Source organism: Ptychodera flava, chromosome 21 (genome assembly GCF_041260155.1).
Source record: "Ptychodera flava strain L36383 chromosome 21, AS_Pfla_20210202, whole genome shotgun sequence".
NCBI lineage: Eukaryota > Metazoa > Hemichordata > Enteropneusta > Ptychoderidae > Ptychodera > Ptychodera flava.
In genome coordinates this window covers 27,759,538-27,783,600 of record NC_091948.1, presented here as the reverse complement: position 1 = coordinate 27,783,600, position 24,063 = coordinate 27,759,538, and the positions used below count along the sequence as shown (strand labels likewise).

The 24,063-nt window shown below is 38.2% G+C and overlaps 1 protein-coding gene and 1 long non-coding RNA gene across 3 annotated transcripts in view; both read left to right on the top strand.

Moving 5' to 3' along the window:
- LOC139121899 (semaphorin-1A-like) overlaps window positions 1-24,063 on the top strand; it is a 122,829-nt gene that overhangs the window by 49,449 nt on the left and 49,317 nt on the right. The window contains exon 1 of one of the 2 annotated variants that reach the window (XM_070687192.1): window positions 19,680-19,853. The exons of the other annotated variant lie outside the window; for it this stretch is intronic. The gene's annotated coding sequence lies outside the window, so the exon portion shown is untranslated. Of the gene's footprint in view, window positions 1-19,679; window positions 19,854-24,063 lie in introns of those variants that run through there. 2 annotated transcript variants of the gene reach the window in all.
- LOC139121901 (uncharacterized) lies at window positions 522-3,660 on the top strand. Its single transcript, XR_011549360.1, has 2 exons — window positions 522-1,968; window positions 2,942-3,660. It is a non-coding gene; the product is annotated as an uncharacterized lncRNA (long non-coding RNA).

Sequence of the window (24,063 nt, the reverse complement as noted above, 5' to 3'; positions counted from 1 at the left end):
AGCTGCTGGATGTCACCGATGATCTCCCCTTACTTCTACCTTGGATTACGCTGCGGTGCCACAAGAAAGAACCAACAAACTACAGCTGGAGATCGAGAACGACCGGTCATTCTATATCGCCTTTCAGACTGATGTTTGCCATCTCGTTGGCATGTTCTGTCTGCTGGGGTGGACTTGGCAATGAATCTTGCCGCCTTCGTTTTTTGTCTTATGCTACGATAGGCCATGACTTACCTTTTGCGTTGAAATTACTACTTATTAGTAGTTCAGTTTTGCTAGCATTCGCCTACTTGTCGCTCGTTTATTTACCTGTTTGCAGCCCATGTTACCTGGCTCTCTTCGGTTTGCACGCATTATCGTGCCCCCCTTTTTCAGCATGTTGATTTAGCCATCCTGCACAAGCGTTTTCCCAGCTTTGCATGTTTTGCGCAGTCTGCAGTCTGGCCTTACCTGCGGCCCACGCAATTTGCTCTTCATACAGCGTGCGATGTCTTTCACGTTTCTTTTTCCTTTCATTTTAGATGCACCGTTTCAAACTACTGTGTCACTCCCTGGAAGCCGAACCCTGCAGCTGCACTTGTCGGCAATCTCACAAGCATCCCAGCGAAAACATACGAAACAAAAACATTTGCTAGACCCATGGATACCTTACCACAAACCGCATTACGGCATCACATCAGCACTTTGACTTTGTGGATCGTACAGTTCACATCAGTGTGACAGGAGTAACATGCTTTCTTTCAGAACACTTTCACTTTCAAAGCAAAGGACTACATACTTCATCCTGTGCCATTTAGCAGTATTACAGTTTTTTAGTAATGTCTCATAAATGCCACTTTTATCCCACATCAGTTTCCTCATATCGAAAGAACTGACATCCCGTAGGAAACGTGCAGATCTTCATTTGGCTGCAGCAGATCGGTTTCAGAGCTGTGACAGCTCAAACCAGCTTTAATGCAGATCTGCACAGAGCGTTTGGAGCTGTCATTTGTCTGCTGCAGATTCGAGTGTCTCTGGAAGACGAAATGCAGACTTGTGCAGCTCTTGGCCGATCGGTCAACAGCCGTTATGCAGCTCAAAATCGTTCGAAGTAAAACTTTGTTGACACTACAATTGTCACAGCTCTATGGCAGCTCGAAACAGTTCACTGGCAGCAAAACATGAGCCAGTCAAGTATATATAAGGGTATGCACCACCGTAGTTGAGTTTTCGTTTCTAGTAGAGTGAAGTTATAAGGACGGTCAGGTATTTAATGAGTTCAGTCCATTTTCAAATTAAAATTTGCGTGCGTCCGTTTTGCGATCTCGGCTCAGAAAATTGATCGAGTACGCGTGTACGTGTACATGTAGTCTATCAGCGTAATCCTATGGGCACACATATAAAAACGCCGGGAAAGCCCTGTGCATCAGTGAGAAGTTGCCTTATAATTATCAACGTGTCTTCCTCAGAATCATTGTTCATTCGATGTTAAGCTGTGCTCCGTTTTACCTTTGATATTTGTAGATCCGAGCACCGCTACTTTTGCTACTCCCCACAGGTCCGAACATCAAATCATAGACCCTTGAGAAAAACGTGTACGTTGCATGTTGTTGTTGGTTAGGCTGCATCACGCATGATGACGTCATTTATCATGTGAAAAGTTGTCCGCGATTGGTCAGATTCGCTAAATGACCCAGGTCACGCAGGTCAAAGTGTTAGCGGCAAGACACATCGACCGTTAATCTACACGTATTGAATTAGCTTCAGGGTTACTCTGTCATGTTTCTTTGCTTAACTTTGGATGAAATTTCGCCGAAAACGGTATCCAAACTTTGATAAAATGGTAGCAAATTGAACGATTATACTTGACGACATATTCAACGTACCAATAGGTCTCGCCGTCAGGAGAAATGAGGTCAAACCATGGATATATTGCCTGCAATTGCAAACGGCATTGCAAACCGCATACCGATCCCAATGATACTATAGGTAAGTTACTTTGACATATCTCCTTCATATGCGTTTTTTATTTGTACAGACTTTTCTAAGATTACATTCGGTATATTGAGGATATCTAGTTGATTCAAAGTTCAAGCCAGGCATCAGTAAAACTGCCGATTTGCGATTGTACGGTTCAAGAAGACAGGGTGCTGAAATAATATACACAGTCAATCCAACACAATTGTCATCAATAAATTGCCGATTTTCGATCACCATGTAATCAGTGTTTCATCTAGGCTTTTGATCTGCTTCATGAAAATGCTGTTGAAACAATATACTACGCGTAAATTTTCCGTACGCTGATTTTGCATATGAAAGCCTGCCAGTTGAGAGTTACGTGTACGTTCACAAAGTTCATTGCCCTAGCCCGATACGGGTTTCTGTGTCACATTATCTCTGTACGATGAGAAAAGGAGACAAACTGAAGTTTTTATGCATTGTATGGATGTCCATAACACTCTGAAAATAATTCTGATAGCAAAATCGACACGAACAATCGGACTTTATTGTCACAGAAACGTGTTCAGTGCAGACGGCATGCAATGAAAGTCACAAGCAAACTGTGGTGTCAATGGCCCACACAATGGGTCCTGTTTTTGAATTCAGTGAACAGACAAACTTATTTTTCGGGGCAAATAAACCCGTACAAGTTACAAGTTCCCCAAAATTTTAAAATCCCCTCGAAAATTCCAGTGGAAGGGGACCAATCCCCCCCACCCTGGTGTAGTATCCTAGATGAAACACTGTGTACCGGTAATATGGTTCAGTCTTTGCCAGCCTGCAGCCTTGCTTCACTTTCTTTTTCATCGACAGGCCTTAACTGGCTTATTGATATGTTCGCTAATGTAAATTCTCACTGGATTTTAAAAGCCACGTGAACCTTTTGTCTGCATTTGAGCACTGTAAATCATATATTTTCACATATCAGTAACTTGTGTTTCTCATTCTTCTATCATTTCAGAGTTCATCTGTGACTGGTATTAAGGCTTCACGTTGAAGGAAAACTTCACAGTTTTACACTATAAAAGTATCAAAAACGCGAGCGATTAAATTTAGAGCGTAGCCCTGCATGTAGCATTGTGTCGTTTCAGCATGGAAATCCCTTGGTTTGAGTGAGTAAACAGAATTTGTAAACATGTTTGCTGCGAAGTGATTTTACATAAAGTAACACTTTTATTTCCCATGGTCCATCTGGGTGAATTGTATCTATTTAAATTACACCCTCGCGATTCTTCTTTCTCATTAAATGCCAAACAAATGTGTATTGCTTGATATATAGTTTGATGTCCTTTCCATATAGAGGATCTCAATTTCATTACTACTACTGGTATTTGTTCAAAGCTTCCTATATTTATTCTATACATCAGAATAACTTTTGTTGGAATTGATAAGTACTGGAAATATTTGAATAAACTACAAGAACTTTGATCTATTTTACAATTCTGAGATTAACTCTTCACAATTTCTCAGAAGAAGTTTGATTCATCAAACAATGCTGAGGTAAACATCTCACAATATCTCCAACATCAGTTGTTCATGACAGTAAACTTGGACTAGTTTGTACTAGTTTTGATATAACATTATGCTAGCTTCATAAAGGTTTTAGACTTTTTTCCTTTGTTCTATTCAGTGTAATTTTTCCCGTAACCTTTAGTAATAAATGAGTGTTTCTTCATCCTACATCAGGTGTTATCTTTTTTTACTCACATGTGAGCTAGTTCACTGGTATGGTAACTTTGATGAGGTGTGTCACATTTATCTAACAGGGTGACGAGGATCTCCAGCTGCTTGTGTTGTATTGTTGTGAGCCATTGAAGTGAGCATGACATGAGGTAGAAATAAAATATTTTTGTGTGTGCAAATAAAATATGACCCATTACATGCAGTATGATAATGGTGAATGAGCAATGTCCATTTTGAGCTGTTATATGTCTTCAAGTGGTCTAATATGAGCTGCTGTATGTCTGCAGGTCAAAAGTCATGGGCTGAAAGTTGTCTGCAATGAGCTGTGGCATGTCTGCAGGTCAAAAGTCATGGGCTGAAAGTTGTCTGCTATGAGCTGCTGTATGTCTGCAGGTCAAAAGTCACGGGCTGCATTTGAGCTGTCATGTGTATGTCATTGATCTGCATACCATGCCCCATGAGCTGCAATTTGCAGCTCAAAGCTAATTATATATGCACAAAATCAGACCATTTGCAGATATCTGCAAGTGATCTGCTACAGCCGAGCTGCGAAGATCTGAAACAGCCATCTGGCAGGTCTGCAGGTTTGGTAAGGGATTTAACGCTGTCATGGACTTCACACTTCGTTCGACCAGCAACATGCCATTGTAGAGGCTTTGCTTCGCATGCTCGGACATTTTTCCAGTTAACAGCGACGTTCCGCTTTGCCTGATCCGTTCATGCTCTACATGGAAATCCCAGACCACGTTTTAGGTAGATGGTCTAGCAACTGCCACCGACTTACATGTACATAAGAACATCAGAAATTTTCCCTGCGTCACATTTTTCAACGGCTAGCAGACCACCTTTAGGTAGACGGTCTAGCAACTGCTACCGACTTTACATGTACATAAACACATCAGAAATTTCCCTGTGTCACGCTTTTCAGCGACGTTCCACTTTGCCTGATCCGTTCACTGCTGCTCTACATGGAAATCCCGGACCACCTTTTAGGTAGACGGTCTAGCAACTGCTACCGCCTTATATGTACATCAGAACATCAGAAATTTGCATCACGCTTCTCAACGGCTAGCCTCCTTATACTGTGTGAACATTCAAACACTTATCTACTGCACTCTGTGTCATCACTTCAAGTCTGCCTTATTTCACCGCATCAACAGACTCACACGTTTACACGTCTTCTTGTGTTTCATGTCTGCTTTTTGCCATCTGGACTCACTGGGTGCACATACAACACTTTTCAACGGCTGCCTATTCGTCATTGCACGTCAGCCTCATTCCATTGCATTATGACTCACACGTTACATGTCTCGTCGTGTCTCACGTCTGTGTTCTGTCACCTAACGTTCCTACATGTACGTTGTTTCCACCTGGGCTCGCACAGTTTACCTGTCCCCCAGGACCCCCTCCCCCAAAGCCGTATCATCACCACGGTGATCCCTTGGGCGCGAGAACCTTGTCTTCGTTCCATGTTTCCACCCGGGCTCGCACAGTTTACCTGTCCCCCGGGACCCCCTCCCCCAAGCCGTATCACCACCACGGTGATCCCTTGGGTGCGAGAACCTTGTCTTGTTCCATCCACGTTTCCACCTGGGCTCGTACAGTTTACCTGTCCCCCAGGACCCCCTCCCCCCAAGCCGTATCATCACCACGGTGATCCTTGGGCACGAGAACCTCGTCTTCGTTCCATGTTTCCACCCGGGCTCGCACAGTTTACCTGTCCCCTGGGACCCCTCCCCCCAAGCCATATCACCACCGCGGTGACCCTTGGGTGCGAGAACCTCGTCTCCGTTTCATCATGTTTCCACCTGAGCTCGTACAGTTTACCTGTCCCCCAGGACCCCCTCCCCCCAGGCCGTATCACCACCGCGGTGTTCCCCTTGGCGCGAGAACCCCTTTACTAACATCATTCTCAATTTCTTCCCTCACTTTTTAACGGCTGCCTATTCGTCATTGCAAGTCAGCCTCATTCCATTGCATTATGACTCACACGTTACATGTCTCGTCGTGTCTCACGTCTGTGTTCTGTCACCTAACGTTCCTACATGTACGTTGCTTCCACCTGGGCTCGCACAGTTTACCTGTTCCCCAGGACCCCCTCCCCCAAGCTGTATCATCACCACGGTGATCCCTTGGGCGTGAGAACCTTGTCTTCGTTCCATGTTCCACCCGGGCTCGCACAGTTTACCTGTCCCCCGGGACCCCCTCCCCCCAGCCGTATCACCACCGCGGTGATCCCTTGGGTGCGAGAACCTTGTCTTGTTCAATCCACATTTCCATCTGGGCTCGTACAGTTTACCTGTCCCCCAGGACCCCCTCCCCCCAAGCCGTATCACCACCGCGGTGATCCCTTGGGTGCGAGAACCTCGTCTCCGTTTCATCATGTTTGCACCTGGGCTCGTACAGTTTACCTGTCTCCTTTCCCACATTGCGGCCTCTCAGGATGGATTCATCATCAAGGTCATTCAGAACTTGACCCCAAGGTCACCAATGACCGTTGCTCGGTTGCTTGACTGAAGGGGCCCTCTCCCACATATTTTGCTCATATTTTATTGTAGTATAGTTTTCTACTTCTATTTTGACTGTTTTGTATTGTAAGTTTTGATAGTATTTAGTTTGAGATCTGCGAGGGCACTAGTTCTATGCCCTTTACTGCTTTATATTTGCCGTTTCATCTTGTGCTTTATTCTATACTTTGTTGGCGTTTACATTCTCCTTTTTGCAATAAACCCTCCTGTCTTTCCTCAACTTAGCGGTGGTGTGTTCACAAAGTGGAATCTGTGTTTTATCACAGATGTGTTTTGTGATTACACCTAGCTATCTGCCTTCCTTACATCTTCACTGTCGTCCCCTTAGCCAATCGGCTCTTTCTACCCATGACTGTTATCAATCCTCCTTCCCAGCCAATCAGCCACGTTTGCACACGACACTACATAATCAAGCCTTTGTCTCATCGCTCCCATTCATTCATTCATTCATTCATTCAGCCACTGGGTCCATGCCATACCAGCTCAGCCTATCCCACCACCATCCCCTGTCTCCTCCTCTCTTTTCCCTTTCTTTCAAGTGTCCGGGCTTTGGATTCCATCCTGACCCCCATTTCTCGGGAATTCCACTCCTTTCCCACATTGCGGCTCTCAGGATGGATTCATCATCAAGGTCATTCAGACCTTGACCCCAAGGTCACCAATGACCGTTGCTCGGTGCTTGACTGAAGGGGCCCTCTCCCATATATTTTACTCATATTTTATTGTAGGATAGTTTGCTACTTCTATTTTGACTGTTTTGTATTGTAAGTTTTGATAGTATTTAGTTTGAGATCTGCGAGGGCACTAGTTCTATGCCCTTTACTGCTTTATATTTGCCGTTTCATCTTGTGCTTTATTCTATACTTTGTTGGCGTTTACATTCTCCTTTTTGCAATAAACCCTCCTGTCTTTCCTCAACTTAGCGGTGATGTGTTCACAAAGCATAAGTGTCAAACTTTGTCCTGTTTTGACATTTTATTGTCCATATAGAAGCTACATTGGATACACGTGAGTAGCATCGGTCATAATTATAATCACCAGCTTTTCACATAACGCATTGACAATATCATGATCTCATCTTTGGCTTAGTATTTTTATCTCCATGTTGGAAATTCCAAATGCTGATGATATCCGTGAGTGGTATCCGTTGATTGGAGAGGCAATTGTTTTGATTTCTGAGGTTCACTTTCTACAATCATGTTTATTACAGTTGACATTGTGATAGGAATACCCATCCTGATAACAAGCTCCTGGGTGTTCCTGGGGCAGTGCCTCTCATACAAATGAGAAAAATCTAAAAATTGTTGATTGTGAAAGAAAATGAATTTTTATCACTTCAGAATTCTAGTGTGCCGATTGTTATGTCAAAGTCAGACAATGACACATCTCTATACATTGGCTTTGATGACAAAGTAGTCCAAGTACCCATGTATCAGTGTCATAGATACACTGATTGTAGTCAGTGTAATGGTGCTGGAGATCCACACTGTGCTTGGAATGAGAGTAGTGGACTATGTGTGTTTGATATCAGGTAAGAATAATACCCCACTGAATGATCTCCCAAATTGAATAAGGTTATACATAGAATTGCGATGTGTTCCATCTATTTAGAAGCATGTATTCTTACCATCATGAGAATACCGTACGAGCATTCATGTACTACATTTGTTCTAATCTCCACTTTCTGAAAACCATGCTTAAAATAATGCAACCTGTGTGTCCCACACAGGGTTTGATACCTAAGGCAAGAATAGTTTTGAAAACTGTTCGTCAAATGGATAGGCTGAAATTTTCCATCAATGATCACTTTCGGTATGATATGGTATGAACTCACACAACTTTCAAAATTATTTAGATATAAAATTTTCCGCATTTGCCATGTTCCTACCAGCTTATTCATTAGTTTTGCAACAGTTCTCATCAAAGACGGCTTATAATCTCTAATTTTAGTATTGCAGCAATAGCTAACTCAAAGGATGAAGAGAGCATATGTTTTGGGGTAACACTGTATGTAATAAACTTGAAAACATTAAATGTAATAATTCTTTTTTTGAAACTAGACTTTATTTCTATTCAATGTCAATTTTGTTTCACATTATCTGTTGAAATTTTAAAATGGCAAGAATTGAAAAACTTACATTGAAAGGACGTGTTTGAAATCACGAAAAGCAAAGTTAAAATGACTCTAAACTCCTAATGTAAGACCTTAATGGCCAAATGAAAATGTTATTTCGCTTTATTGTGTTTCAAAAAATAAATATGAAAATTTCACACAATTCGATCCAACTACAGTGTAATTATATTCTTTTGAAATTCTGAAATTTGAAGATAAAGTAACCTGGACATTTGGTGATTATCACACAATTACATAAAGTTAGACTTCTTTTTCTAACATAACTTACAACTGCTTGTCATGTTTAAATGCAAACTCTTATAAATATTTCAATCATTGGTTTATAAATAATTGACAATTAAATTAATGTTTGTACTGGGTACCATGCTATAGCTCCTTCATAAAAAGTCCACGACTAATCACCATGTCCTTTAAAGCCCCTGCTCAATTATCAAATTTATCTAATATAAATATTATTTACTTGATAAAATATTCAGTTGAAAACAAAAGAATGAAAAACTGTTACTTTGCTGTTGATACATTTGCTAATGCGAGAATCTAGGATTGAGAAGGGCGTCTTTTCTATCATATATTTGACTGAAATTTTGAAATGACATTGTATAGTGTTGCACGTTGTTAATGTTATAACTATATGTTGTGTATGGCAACCAGTTGCTTGAGCAGATTTACAGTTGTCATTAAAGCATTTCTTTCTTCTATCGTCACTCCTGAATTGCAGTCCTAAATCAAGTTGCCCAACAGGTAAGCTTGTTGCTACTCTTGTATGTCTTCAATAATCATGCCATTTAGAATATACATGACGTTATCTACTTGTATTTTTTTCTCTGAAAAGGGGGAAATTACTCCTCTGCTTGAAATGTTTGGGGGTAGCTCGGTTCTGATAGATGGAGACCATTATAAATTAGGCAAATTTAATTCATACAAATTCATTATAGGTGTAAAGTAAGGTTATAATGTTAATCAAATACCGAGTTAAAAATGGTTTGCATATAATGTTTGACAGAACGTTTGTTTATTTGAAGTAGAAAATCCGCGAGGAGTTACATTGATAATTATACTACCTTTCTAGTATTTTTTAGTTTTGTTTTTTAAGTTGACTTTTTCTGCCAGCCATGGAACCATTACAACTCTTTCTGTGTCAGGAAGTCTACATGTCTTATAAATGAAGTGAGGAAAACATCTCTATGTAGGTTTGCTTAAGCTAAAGAGAATATTGGCTATCAGTGTTATGTCAGAAGTATTATTTATAAAAATGAAATCAGCTTGTTATTAATTTTCATATTCATCACATTTTCCTAATTAGTTAGGGATATATACCTAGATTGACTTGAACAAAGTTGACAAAACTTACTATTCACAGTAAAGTTACTATGATATAACAGTAATGAAAGTCATTTTGCGTTTGAAAACCAGCTAACTGTTTTTCTTGCACATTTCCTGACCTTCTTACCAATTACAATTAGTGAAATATAACAGGAAGGACTTTGCCAAAGTTGAGGAAAGATACATGTAGATTGATAGGACACTTTTATTGTAATGGTGAAAGACATTTCACATTTCCGCTAATTGTAATTTGCATTTTCAGTTAGCTTGACAACTTTATGCATCATCCTTAAGGACTTTACTTAAGTCATTCAAACTTGCTACATAAAGTGATGATGCAATGATATAACAGAAGTTGAAGAAATATTTCATTTTCATTTCAGCTATTTATTAGTTTGCAAATTAAAACCGTTCTGTTTATATTATACATGAAGAATATTGCTTGTGATGTTGATTGTAACAATATAAATGAAATCACGACGTCAGTAAAATTTTCAATTTACAGACAATGGCAAAATATACTGAAACAAACGAGCATTTTCAGTTCCTACCTTGTGATTTGAAATGGAAGGATAAAAAATCAGCAAATTACAAGACAATTTATAAGATCCATGCTTTTTCTAGGATAACGTTTTTAGTGTGTACAACAGACCATCACCAAGGATATATACAATTTAATTACACAATCATTTGTTCATGCAGGAAAAAGTTCCTGTTCAGGGCTGGAAATAAACTTTTTATGTCGTGATAGTCCAAGTATACAACCATTTTCAAAAATAGATTTTCATAGGAAAACATCTGGTAGCTCTGCAAATCTGACCAAAGAATGAATATCATATTACCTCAGATCCGGAACCAGTACAGAAACAAGTTCAACAAAATCAAAGAGTCATTTTGACATGTGCAGTCCGAAATGTGGAATGGACAGTAAATTCAGCCAGCATCCATGCAGATGGTTTGAGGTACATCAATTTGGATGGAACAGGACTTGTAATCACTAACTTTCAAGAATCAGATGCTGGTCTCTATGAAGCAAAGCGTCCTGGTAAGAATGATGTCATCCGTTCCATTGATTTATGGGTTACACAATCTGACAGTGCACTGGAGTTCGTTGCACCAAAGCTTGAAGATCAGAACAAGGCAACCTGCCAAGGAAGAGTTGTCAACCTTTTCTGCAATGCAGATGGACCAGATGGTTTCACAATAATGTGGAGAAAGCCAGATGGCTCAGCGGTCACCAACGAATCAAGAGTGCAGTGGGCAAAGGAGGTAAAGTGTGACAATGCTCGGAAAGGATTCAGCTGGCTTGCAGTTGAAGTAAGTGCAAACTCAACTGGAAGTTACACCTGTGAGATCAGTGATGGAATGACAACCAAGACGGCAGCAGCAGAGGTGTCTCTTCAAGGTGAGGACCAATCCTTTCATGTTTGTCTGAATGAAGTGATAAACAGGTTTCTCTTCTGAGTATGTTCTTATCATTTTAGACCAGCTATTACCTAAACAGGCTAACAAGAGAGATGTACTCATGTCTCTTTCAAAAGTCTATATTACTCTAGTTTTCAGTGTGGAAACTATAGTAAAAAATGTATTTCAAACAACAGAAAGAAAGTCTCACTAAAGCGACCTAAATTTCCTGAATCAATATATTTACGATGCAAATAAAGTTAAAAGAATGTAACTTCCTCCAAATGGAAACAACTTAAAATATGCAATGTCTAAGTATACCAACTAATAGGAACAATATCAATATAGATAAAATACAATACAGTACTTGCACTCGTTTATGCATAATAAATTTATGCGTGTGTATGTTCGCATGTACCTATTCGAGGTATAGTTTTCGAGGTCACTCACAAATGACCACACTGGAAAATGGCATTCAGGTTTCCATCAATATCAACCTCAGCTACCAAACACCTTAGGTATATTAGGTATATCAGTTCAATTAGCAAAGACATCTACAGCTTCTCTGTAAGTTAACATGCCTAGCTATATTTCATTCCGCATGGTTATATTACAGTTATACATGTGTATGGTTAGCTGTCAATTCATCCAGTGTATCAATACTTAATATTTGACTATTAACAGTTAATGTGATATCCTTTTACCCAAAACTAAGTATTGTAACACCCATTTCTTATACAATTCCGTGTTTATTGCAAAATGGATATCTATAGAAAGAAATTGAGGGTTGTTGGTTAAAACTTCCATTTCTGTGAAGAGATAAAGTAAAACATAAACAAGTATTCAGATTGGAGTTTTGAATTTTGGTAAACTACAATGGATTTTTGTCTGTGACCTGCCATGGTTGCATGTAGTTATGTCTTTTAAACAATGTCTTGTTTTGGCAGAATGTGTTACACTTACAACTCTTCATGGTCAAGCCGCCCGTCACAAAAAAGCCCTGCAAAAGTTAGAAGCCATCAAATCTTGCCCCACCGGTACGACTGCAGCACCTGTAAGTACTTTTTTCTAGGTAAAGTGTGGGAGAATTACTCACTAACCAATCTGATTAATCAGAATATCGGAATAAGTTTTTCTATCACGAAAGATTTCACAATATTTTGATTCTTAAAAGTCAATAATCGTTATGAACACTTTGAACAGGTAATGTTTTTTCTACATTATAGATATAACCAGCTTTCTTTGGACTTATTTGCATGTTTTAAATGAATGCATATGAAAGTTTATAAATAATCAAACTTGTAAAAAGTTATTATCAAATTGATAATTTAAATATAGATAACAGTATCCCCAGTTTGTCACATGTTAACCCCATAATGTTCCTAAAAAATTGTTCCGAAAAGTCATTAATTGTCTTAAATTCCTCCTTTTTTTCTTCTGTAGGGTGATGACACCTGTAATTGTCAAGTTCACACAATCCAATGCAGTGATTGCTGCTCTGGGAAGAGCTCATTTCCCTAGATAGGTTGTCAGATATTTGCTAGCTCGGAAAATACAGTGTACAGAGTGATTTATTATCCTTTTTTGGTGATTTTAGATTTATTTTCTGTTTTGCTTAAATACACAGTACCTAGTTTTTGTTTATATACAACATACAACAACCAAAATAATGTAACCTTTATACAGAGTTACAGCAACTACATAAGGTTTGTACATTACGTATTTATACAAAATTATGCTTTTTGTTGGTAAGATTGAAGGTTTGCGTTAACCGAGATTTGTACAAATTTTTAACATTTTCCCCATAGAATGGAGTATGAAACACGTCTGCATCAAGGCTGTGGACTTGAATGTGTTTGTCTACACATAGGAAAACTTTATTAATCCATGGGATTTGAAAGAGACTTTGAATCAATACTTAACGCTTGAATACAATTGTTAAATGGAATCAAAATATGCTTATATCCTCATTCCAACAGTCACGTTTGTAGTAACATTTACAAAATGTTGTCCCCTTTCAAAATATTATCATGTGGACTACGTATTAGAGGCCTGTTGTTTAATCTTCACAGATATATTTAGCAATTAAGGTGTGAATTTATAGATAAAGTAAACATTTCGTCTGTACTCCCACAAGTTCAAACCATTGCTGTTTAAATGACCCCTGTGTTTCAGAGGCACATTAGGGGCTAATGACATCACTCTGTCAGTCTTGTTTGTTTCAGTTTGTCTCTCCGTCTGAAGACTAAATTTCTATAGACCAAATTTGTGGAGTTCATAACTAAAATATTATGTGACCAGGTTTGGTATAAGGAAGTATTTGATAATTTGTGTATATAGGAAGAGGAAATTCGTGTCATATTTGTAGATTTTAGCATAACATTTACATTTTTACTTTGACTTGTCATTGTGAAGAGATAGCAGGCACACTACACAACATCTGAACAAGTAGTAATCACTTTATAGAAGGTTTGCTTGTCTGTGTCTTCACCATCTCCCACCATAGAATCAGATTTTGTATTTCTCTAGTACTATTGGATTTTCTTATACATGCGCTATTTCAAAATTGAATTATCCCTTTCAGCAAGTTTGCTTGTGCATATGTAATGCACATCTTTTTAATTTTGTTAGACTGCCATCTCGTCCTTAGAGCAAGGAAAATATCATTCTAAATGGAATGAATATTCATTGTTAATGGCATAACATGAAAGTTAGGGATTGCACAGTACGTAATTTTGTCTTTCAAATGAAAGGTAATGTGACCATGTTATCAGTAATATTTAATGGCATAACATGAAAGTTAGGGATTGTACAGTACTTAGTTTTGTCTTTCAAATGAAAAGTAATGTGACCATGTTATCAGTAATGTTTAATGGCATAACATGAAAGTTAGGGATTGTACAGTACTTAATTTTGTCTTTCAAATGAAAAGTAATGTGACCATGTTATCAGCAATGTTTAATGGCATAACATGAAAGTTAGGGATTGTACAGTACTTAGTTTTGTCTTTCAAATTAAAAAAATGTGACCACGTTGTCAATGATGTTGAAAACTCCTTCCCCATGGATAACTCGCAAATGTAAACATTGCTTGATTAGATTAATAGAGTTCATGTATTTTCTATACAAGAGTGATTTTTCTAGAAAAGAGAATACAATTATCACAATTCAGCTGTTTTTGACACATAAAAGTCAAATTAGGTGTTAATAAATGTGCACTATGTACAGCACAGAAGCTTAAGACCCGTTGACTTCAGATTGATGTAACCATTTCTTATAGACAAAACGAATCAACAATGAAGTGATTAAAGATTTACTGCTTACAAATTAAGGTTAAGGTAAATATGTCTCTTGATATTTCGAACAATTATTTTGTTCTACTGCTTTTGGGGATTTGCGCAGACATGCCTCGACTACTTTCTTTCAAATTTTGCAAACTTAGAGACAATACACTGTGACCAATATGTGCACTTCGAATTATTGCTTGGAATGATCAAATATGGCTGCAGGCAGCGATTTGTTATAATTTAAATAATAATAATAATAATAATAATAATAATATAATAATCATTATTATCATCATTTGGGTTATAATAATAATCCTTATTATCACCGTTTGGGTTAAAGTAAAAAATATATTTCTTATAGAGCGCATTATAACACCAACAAATAGAGAAAAATATAAAAAATGCGATATAAAAATCTGAAAACAAACCAGTCAAGGAATAAAATGATCTAAAACGGTACTGACTTAAATTTTCATTGGAATTAGCTAGCCTTATCTCAGAGAGTAAAGCAGTTCACAAACGGGGAGCACATACTGAGAAAGGCCTATGGCCGTAAAAACTGTGTTGCAGACTGGCTGATGCAGAATGATCTCATCACTTGACTTGGACCTAAAGGTGCGACCAGTATGACGTACTATACGCATTTCGGTTAGATAAACTGGGGCCTTGGCCAGTAATAGGTTTGGACAAAAAACTTTAAAATCAATTCGTTTCTTGACCTGCCTCGAAACCATTATGATTACATACATACATACATACATACATACAGACAGACAGACAGACAGTCCCTATACGCAATTAATATTACAAAGCAATCATATGAACAGTGTATAAACTGTCCGAAAATTGAGCACTTGAAAGTAAACCTTGCTCTTCAAAACGATACCTAGCATTCCCTTGAATCGTGAATAATGCGTATTGTATGAAAACTTTAAATATAGATATGAAGAAAAGGTAAAGAATTCTTTGTTTGCCATTCTTGGATGTTCGAAAAACCTACCTGCCAAGGCAAAAAAACAAAAACAAACAGACAAAAAACACAAGTTTATTAGCATAAGCTCGCTTTCTGCCTGGTTTCTTCGGAAAATAATATTTTTATTTGTAACAGTGTTAATATTGTGTTTGTTTTCTAAATTTTCTCTGAAAAATCTACCAGCACTCAGTTTTTGAAAACTTCTGTATGTGTGTATGTTTGTTAGTTTTTTTAATTGGAAAATGCATACCTCTCTGTGTGTACTATTCCACTAGTTTTATGTAGGTTCTACTGGCATACAAATTGAACAGATTGGGGCTTCAGAATGGGGCTTCAGGTGCCCCCAATGAAGCTGTCCGTGCAAAAAATGTTCGTGTGCAGTTTTTAAGCGGGCGGGTAAATTTAGAGTATTTACAGTGGGCGAGCAATGAATTTCAGTTTTTACAATGAGCGGGGAGAAAAGTTCTGGTAGTGGGGTACCTAAAAATAGGTAGAAGGATGGGAATGCAAGGGTTGATAGAACTTCAGGGAAGATTTAGTGAGTAAATGAGGGGAGCAATGTCCACAGGTTGAAATGATGTTTTATTTGCTTGCACAGTTTTGTACTGATTTTGATTGCCGCGCACGTACGTCTGATCAAAAGATAGTACTGCGCTTGAATTTTTTGTGATGGAATATATACATATAGCGGGCAATGGGGAATTCCAGTGGTAGGGAGAGGGCAATGGGGAGATTCAGCCGTTATGGGGAGCGGGCAGTGGTCATCATAATTCAGTGGGAGGGTATATTTTCTGCACATGCCAGTGAAAGGGCGGTTACGAACTACTTTCCCCTCCAAAACGTCAGTCAAGGTCAAAAACAAGTAAAATCAGTATATCAGCTATTATATGCTGCAGATACTGATCCGACAGTTATCCGTATTATGAAGCATTTAGTAATGTTAAGTTAATTAAGGGTTCATTTGCATATTTACTGAACTTTGAAATTAGTGATGTAACTCTGGAATTATGGTACCAAATTTGGTGAAACCAACAGATATTGATCAGATAAAAATATCTAATTGTCGAATGAAGCACTGAGCAGTGTCAAGTTAAAAAACTTCATTTTTAATGAATTTTGTAATTCATCACATCACTCTGAATAACTGCACCATATTTGATGAAATATGCTGCAGATACTTATCCGACAGATATCAGATTGTGAAGCATTAAGTAGCTTTAATTAAGGGTTAATTTGCATATTCAATGTGAAATTAGTTTACCAAATTTGCAAAACCTCCACAGACATTGATCTGATAAAAATATTTAATTCTCGCATGAAGCACTGAGCAGTGTCAAGTTAAAAAAAAGCTCATTTGCATATTTAATGAATTGTGTTATTTATCCTATCACTCTGAAATAACTGCACCACATTTGATGAAATATGCCGCAGATACTGATCCCACAGATATCAGATTGTGTTGAAGCATTTAGTAATGTGGAGTTAAGGGTTCATTTGCATATTTACTGAACTTGAAATTAGTGATGTAACTCTGGAATTATGGTACCAAATTTGGTGAAACCAACAGATATTGATCAGATAAAAATATCTAATTGTCGAATGAAGCACTGAGCAGTGTCAAGTTAAAAAACTTCATTTTTAATGAATTTTGTAATTCATCACATCACTCTGAATAACTGCACCATATTTGATGAAATATGCTGCAGATACTTATCCGACAGATATCAGATTGTGAAGCATTAAGTAGCTTTAATTAAGGGTTAATTTGCATATTCAATGTGAAATTAGTTTACCAAATTTGGCAAAACCTCCCACAGATATTGATCTGATAAAAATATTTAATTCTCGCATGAAGCACTGAGCAGTGTCAAGTTAAAAAAAGCTCATTTGCATATTTAATGAATTGTGTTATTTATCCTATCACTCTGAAATAACTGCACCACATTTGATGAAATATGCCGCAGATACTGATCCCACAGATATCAGATTGTGTTGAAGCATTTAGTAATGTGGAGTTAAGGGTTCATTTGCTTATTTACTGAACCCTGTAGTTAGTGCTATAGCTCGGAAAATATGGCACCAAATTTGATTAGACCTGCTATAGATATTGACCTGCGAAATATCTTATTATTGTCGCGTGAAGCACTGTGCAGTGTCGAGTTCACTACAGGTTAATTTGCATATTAAATGAAGTTTTGTAATTAGGTCACATAAATTGGTAAAAACTGGACCAAATTTGATGAAATATGCTATGTGATCGATATCTAATTGCCCCATGAAACACTGAGCAGTGTCAAGTTAATAAGCAGCTCATTTGCATATTAAATGGAGTTTTTTAATTTGTGATTTATTTCCGAGAATACTGTGCGAAAGTTGATGAAACCCTCTACATATGATGATCCGACAGATATCTGATTGTTTTGTGAAGCATATTATTATTTCATGAACCTGTTAACGTTGTTAACCACGAGAGCACTTTCAGTTCACATCCGGTTACATGTAGGCCTCATGCTGTGACTTATCAAATTTAATCATGCGAGGGAGATAAATAACACCACGATTTTCACAGTCGTCGCCATAAATCTTTTCCCGTCTTACAGTTGTGTATCGTCGACACTTAAAATAGGCTTAAAGGAAAACCACTGAATCCCATCTCCGTAGAAAATACAAATAACGACCAAATGAACGCATATGCCGCCACCAACAAGGTTCTAGTAACGTAAGATTATATAAATAATATATAAATATGTATCTCAAACATTAAGGTTTACTTGCCTTTTTCTTCGCGCTACATTTTAGTTTCGTTTGTGCATATTTTTGTTCTTGTTATATCTCACAGTTGACAACGAATAGAGCACCGCCATGGCCAAAATAGTAATGATGTCTTCAGAGAATACTCAAGACACGTAAAATCGGAAGATCATTTCCGAAGAAAAGAAACATTCAACCTGTCAATTGATGTTCGGTTCGTAAATTTGATTGATTTGCTTACAAAAGTGACGGGTGTTTTCGATTGCTGTTTGATCATTTACAAGCATTTACGAAGTGTCAATCTTTTAATTTTGGGGCTAGACGATTACGGAGTTTCAGATCTCGTGACAGAATTATGTGGAAGTACGTGAAACTGCGGGATTCCGGCATTTCAAGGAAACTATTCAAGCGGCATATATAATTGACGCTACATTGTCGTTATTGTACACTATCCGCTACATATGAATCTTGTAGACGACACAGTGATTCGAAATAAGTTTTATTGACTGTACAAATCAAAGGACAGGTGTAAGTATTACTGAAGGTAAAACTCTAGGACAGGTGTATTGAAATTTTGTAAATTTGCCAGCTTTAAAAGGCAAAGTCGTCGGGAAACGTTGGAAAAGGGCAAAAATACCAAGAAAAAACCTTAAAAAACCCGAAAAAACTAAACAAAAAACAGTAAAAAAACTAACAAACAAACAGAACCCCACAAAACGAAACATGAAAACTTAGGATAGGTGTAAGTTTTACTGAATGTAAATACAACGGGACAAGTGTACTGAAAGTTTGTAAAGTTCGACAGCTTACAGAGGCAAAGTAGTCTCATGACAGACGTCGGAAAATAGCAAAAAAACCGCATACAACAAGGAACATTAGAACTAAGGATACAATTTCGTCATAAATTTGCAATTGTTTTTATGTTACCCTGTGTTATGATAGGAAATAGACGACACTGAAATACAATTCTTACCTCGTCTGATTGTTGTTGTTGTTTGTAGTGTTGTCATGTTTATTAGTCGTGTTGCTGTTGTATTTGTTGTTGTTGTTGTTGTTGTTGTTGTTTACTACCAATAAAATTAAACGAACTTAAATATTGTATTATTTTGTTTCAAACGTAATTCAGATGTCGTAAGAAGCACAACAAGGACGCTATCATTATTTGACCCAATGCAACTCCCTCCGAACGTACACATTCTACCTATACCTAAACAAGAGAAACCTAAGCCGCCTTCCAACTCACACAAACTACTTTCCGGACGCTGGAATAACACTCTATTCACGAGCGACCGAGTTAAAAGTAGCATGACGAGACCAGAAATAGGCATGACATAGCTAATTTGGGGTTTACTTTACCTCACATCTCGAAAATCACTGGAAAAACGCGATTTACAGGTCGTATGGTTTACTCAGTTTGAATCTCCCTGCTCGTGCTCGTGCGGTGCTAACGTTAATGGGCTTTTGAAATAAGCCAATCGCGTGGTCTGTAAAGGAAACCGTGGCCAGCAATGACGTGTCGATTATAGCTATATTTTTAGCCATATGTAAATCATATTTTACAAAAGATAAATAGACGCTACGAATGCAGGGCGGCGTTGAATAATGACTTTTGAACTCGTGCCGTAGAAGTGACTGTAATGTACGTACACGGAAGTGGTTAGGATTAAACGAAATTCAGGTGTTCCAGACAAGAAGTTTGTGTTTCCCAACAGCCCATCAGCGGTGATTGCCTCATTGTGAAACAGTTGGTTTTCATTCTTGCTGAAAGGAGCTCGTGGTCGAAGATATTTGGTAAGGTGTTTACACAGGATATTGATGAATATCAATATAATAAGGTGTTAACACTACTTCCGTAAAGAAGTCTGTCTTGACTAATCTTGGTGCATGCAGGTACAGCCTAATAGCCGCGGTAGCGCCGATATTTGTTTTCGTTTTTATTTTTTAGTCTCTCTCTCTCTCTCTCTCTCTCTCTCTCTCTCTCTCTCTCTCTCTCTCTCTCTTCGTCTATTTCTCCCCGTCTGTCGACTCAAAGACACACAAACACACGCAGACAACATTTGGTGCGCTCTTGTAGTGTAATTGTGAGTGACAAATTGTATATACCTCAATGCTTTACCTTACCAGGACCTGGTCACTTCCTAATTCCTTTCACAACAAATTTCTCTGATATCGAGAAAGCAAGCAGTAACTCAGCCCTGCGTACAGGTCTGTGTGTTCCCAGCGTTATACGGCCTCCACCACAGCCCTGCAACGGTCCATAGAGATAACTGGCGAGATTCAAAATGGCGATCTCCATGGGTAAACAACTTGTCGAGTACGTTATGTTTCAGAAAACGAGCGTTTTGGACGTTAGGAGAAGTTAATCGCATCTTTTCTGGGGTCGGTTAGGAGGTAAAGGTAGGCAGGGAAAGGATTTTGTCCCGATAGAGTAGAATTTCGGCCAAAAAGACCGTTTTTTCGTTGCGGTCCGGATCCAGACCGCAGAGTCGCCAGTTATCCCGATAGACCGTCGCAGTGCTGTGGTGGAGGCCGAATAACGCCGAGAACACACAGACCTGTACGCAGTGCTAGCAGTAACTAGGCTTCAAATAATAGTATATGCCCCAACACGAAATTAAAACACAAAGCGTCCAGAACTCTGGTCGGGAACGGGTCAATTATGACACCTGAAGCACATCGCTCACATATGGTGGAGTCAGTCAACAATAATTGACTCTAAAATCTGGCTTCTCCCCGTAGACGGAAGATGACTATTATGCAACCAAATAAAGGGAATAAAAAACACTAGGACGGCTGATGAAGGGATGTTATACTAAAATCCCGAAACGTGCGTGAAGACGAATTGCAAGAATTAAACTCCTAAGGCCTACAGATGACCTGGCATAGCAAATGGCCAGGGTGAAATCACTTGTACACAATTAACTTAGCGGCGTCTCGCCTTATATACCACTCAATCACTTTATCGTATACATCACTAACAACGGTAGATCCGACATGAGGTTGACTTCGTTTATTTATTTTGGTGGTTCAGATTGAAAATATGGTGTTAACCTCAATTATAAAATTGTCATGCTTATCTCATAAATAATGTTAGTCGCTGTCAGTGTACTCCTCAGTGATGGCGCCTGCTGTATGCATTACACGAACTTTGGTCTTGAGTCCATATTTGCGGCTACATCACGAGAATACGACGTGATATCGACCAAACTTCGTATAATAAACCCTTTATCATACATGAATACTATGGTTATAATTGCTTTCCGAGCGACATTGCAAATTAGCGACAAAATCGACTTGAATCGACATTGCTTGTTGCTCCTCGATGTACACATGGAAGAACGTTGATTGCTAAGGAGTGATGACAACTGTATCGGTTGCTGTTGTAACTTCATGGGAGGGGTTGTGGTTCACTTTGTGAGCGGACAATTTAAATATTCAGATGTAGACAAAAGTTTTCACAGTTTGAAGGATGTTTACACTCCAGTAGTTTGACGGCAGATGTAAAACATTTGCTTGAGCGTTTAAGATGAATGTTTTTTGTGAAAAATAAGCTACATAAACCCTTCATGAAAGTTGAAACGGGTCAAGTCGGTCCAAATCGAATACATGCCAGCATACTGCAGCAAACAGCATAAAACAACAAAGACTTGAAACAGGGCGCTTGATCAAGTGACCGCGCGGCGAGCATGCGCAGCTCTGTCGAATAAAAGAGATTGCAATTTGTACAATTCTAGTCAGTTCATATCCACGAATTATGCGTATCCTTAGACGTATCATATAGTTTATCACCCCAGCACATAGCCCAAAAATTACGGCCCCACAATGGTTCTTGGTGGTTTCTGTATCTTCGAAGCCTACTGAATCAGGATCTGCGTGATGGCACCCTTAAGTTATTTTGAAATATTCAAGATGGCCGCCAAAAGATGTAAATGATAATATGTCAGCTCTATGAGATTCTGTGAAGGTGATTTTTGTGTCATTTGCAAAGTAAACAGGGGCAAAGAATTCATTTCTTTCATTGCCTGATATGTGCAACTCTTAATTTGTATAAAAATCTAAGATGGCTGCCAAAACGACCTCAAGAACAGGTAAAACGGCTTATCTCAGCTCCATACCATTTTATAGTTACTGCTATAATGTCATCAATGCGGTAGCAGGAATACCGATCTCTTACATTTGAATCGTATTCGAAACACTTTGAGAAGTTTAATTGCATTACTAAAACTGAATGTTTACTTTAGTGAGATGAGAGTCACATCTTTACCAATCAAGCATTCTTAAAACCTGTTTTGATGGGTATAGTTAATATGTTTTATTGGTCACAGAATCTGAATCTCTTGTTATCAGACTAGAAAAGACCTTTCATGAACATTACAAAAAGAGGGATTTTATTTGTCTTTATTTGCTGAGTGTTTTGCGAGACCAATTATTGTGTCTCTGGGTACATTTGAAAGGTTACTTGTATTTTTCCCATAATCTGTACAATGAAACATATACATGTATATCCAAAATGGAGTCAAAACATCATCGATGTCCTTAAAAAGAAACAGTCGTCTGAACTGCGCCTGTGCGAGTTTCTTGTTTACAAACAATGTATTTAGTGCACAACATCTATGCACCTCATCATCATATCTGCAACATTTAATTATACGATGTAGATTATGACACACTTATTTTAACTGTCATCAATCACCATTGTACCTTGGATATGGGTCCCACACGATCTTTGAGCGCAGTTCCAACGACAGTATCCCTTTGAAAGATTTAGCCTTACGTTTTATTATTGATCATCTTTCAGATTGGTTTAGTCTTTGGCCAAGTTTGAGGTATGGAGGAACTTACTTTTCCCGTTACACGAACTGTGTACCATTTAAATTAAAATATGATTTTTAGAATAGCTGCCACATCATACAACATATAAAACGTCAGTCCTTTGATTATAAAATGAAATTGATTTTGGTGGCACTAATGTAACTTATCTGAAACAGTGTACCAAAATACGCATGGACAACTTTCTGACCAGAACTCCCCCACGGTACGGTAAGATTATTTCACAACAACATCTTCACCCCTTTTGTTATTAGCACGGCTATTTATATTACAAGCAGAAATACAGCAGTCACAGCCAATTGAGTTAAAGAGTACATGTATCTTCCTGTGGAATATGGAGGGTCACCTTTACCTATAGAATGAATAAGTTTATGACCTTCTAAAGGAGCTTGTAAGGCTTGCCAATATTAAAGTGAAAAGAGATTTCATTGATTCAACTTTCAGCGAACCGAAGTCACAAAAATCCATTTGAGACCTTGGATCTTTGTTCACTGTAGCTTCCTTCAAATATATGTATGCCAGTTGTTATGCTTGTTGTTTTCAGAACAGTTTTAGTGCGTTATGGTTCCCATTAAAAGCACGTAATTGAGTCAGTGCTGCACCATAACGAGACACATCACGGGCATCTGGCGGTGGTTTCTTTTCAGAGTTCTGAAATTTAGTAAAAGCTTGTTCCATATAAACAGTACAGGTAAGTCTGCAATCCATCTGTTGGAGAATTGATGGGATTGTAAACATATTGGTACTGTGTGTCTGTCTGTCTGTTTGTTAGTCCGATATCTCAAAAACGGCTCATCAGATCAGAATCAAATCTGGTGCATAGATTCAGTTAGCAAATGGAAAGAACTGATTAGTTTTTGGTGGGTGCGGCTTGCATACTTTTTACTCATTTGCATAATTAATGATTTAAGAAAAAACGGATATACATTAAAAGCAACTACACACAATTTGATGAGATTTGCTACAAATGTTGATCACACCAAGATATATCAGCAGTGGGAACCATTAAGGGACGAAATGAAAGATAGTTGCTAATTTGCATATTAAATGAATTTTCCTAATTAGGGATATATGTCTGATTTGACTCGATCAAAATCGACCAAACTTGGTATGTATATTAAAGATACTATGATTTAACATTATTGAAAGTCATTAAGCGTTTTAACCGCAG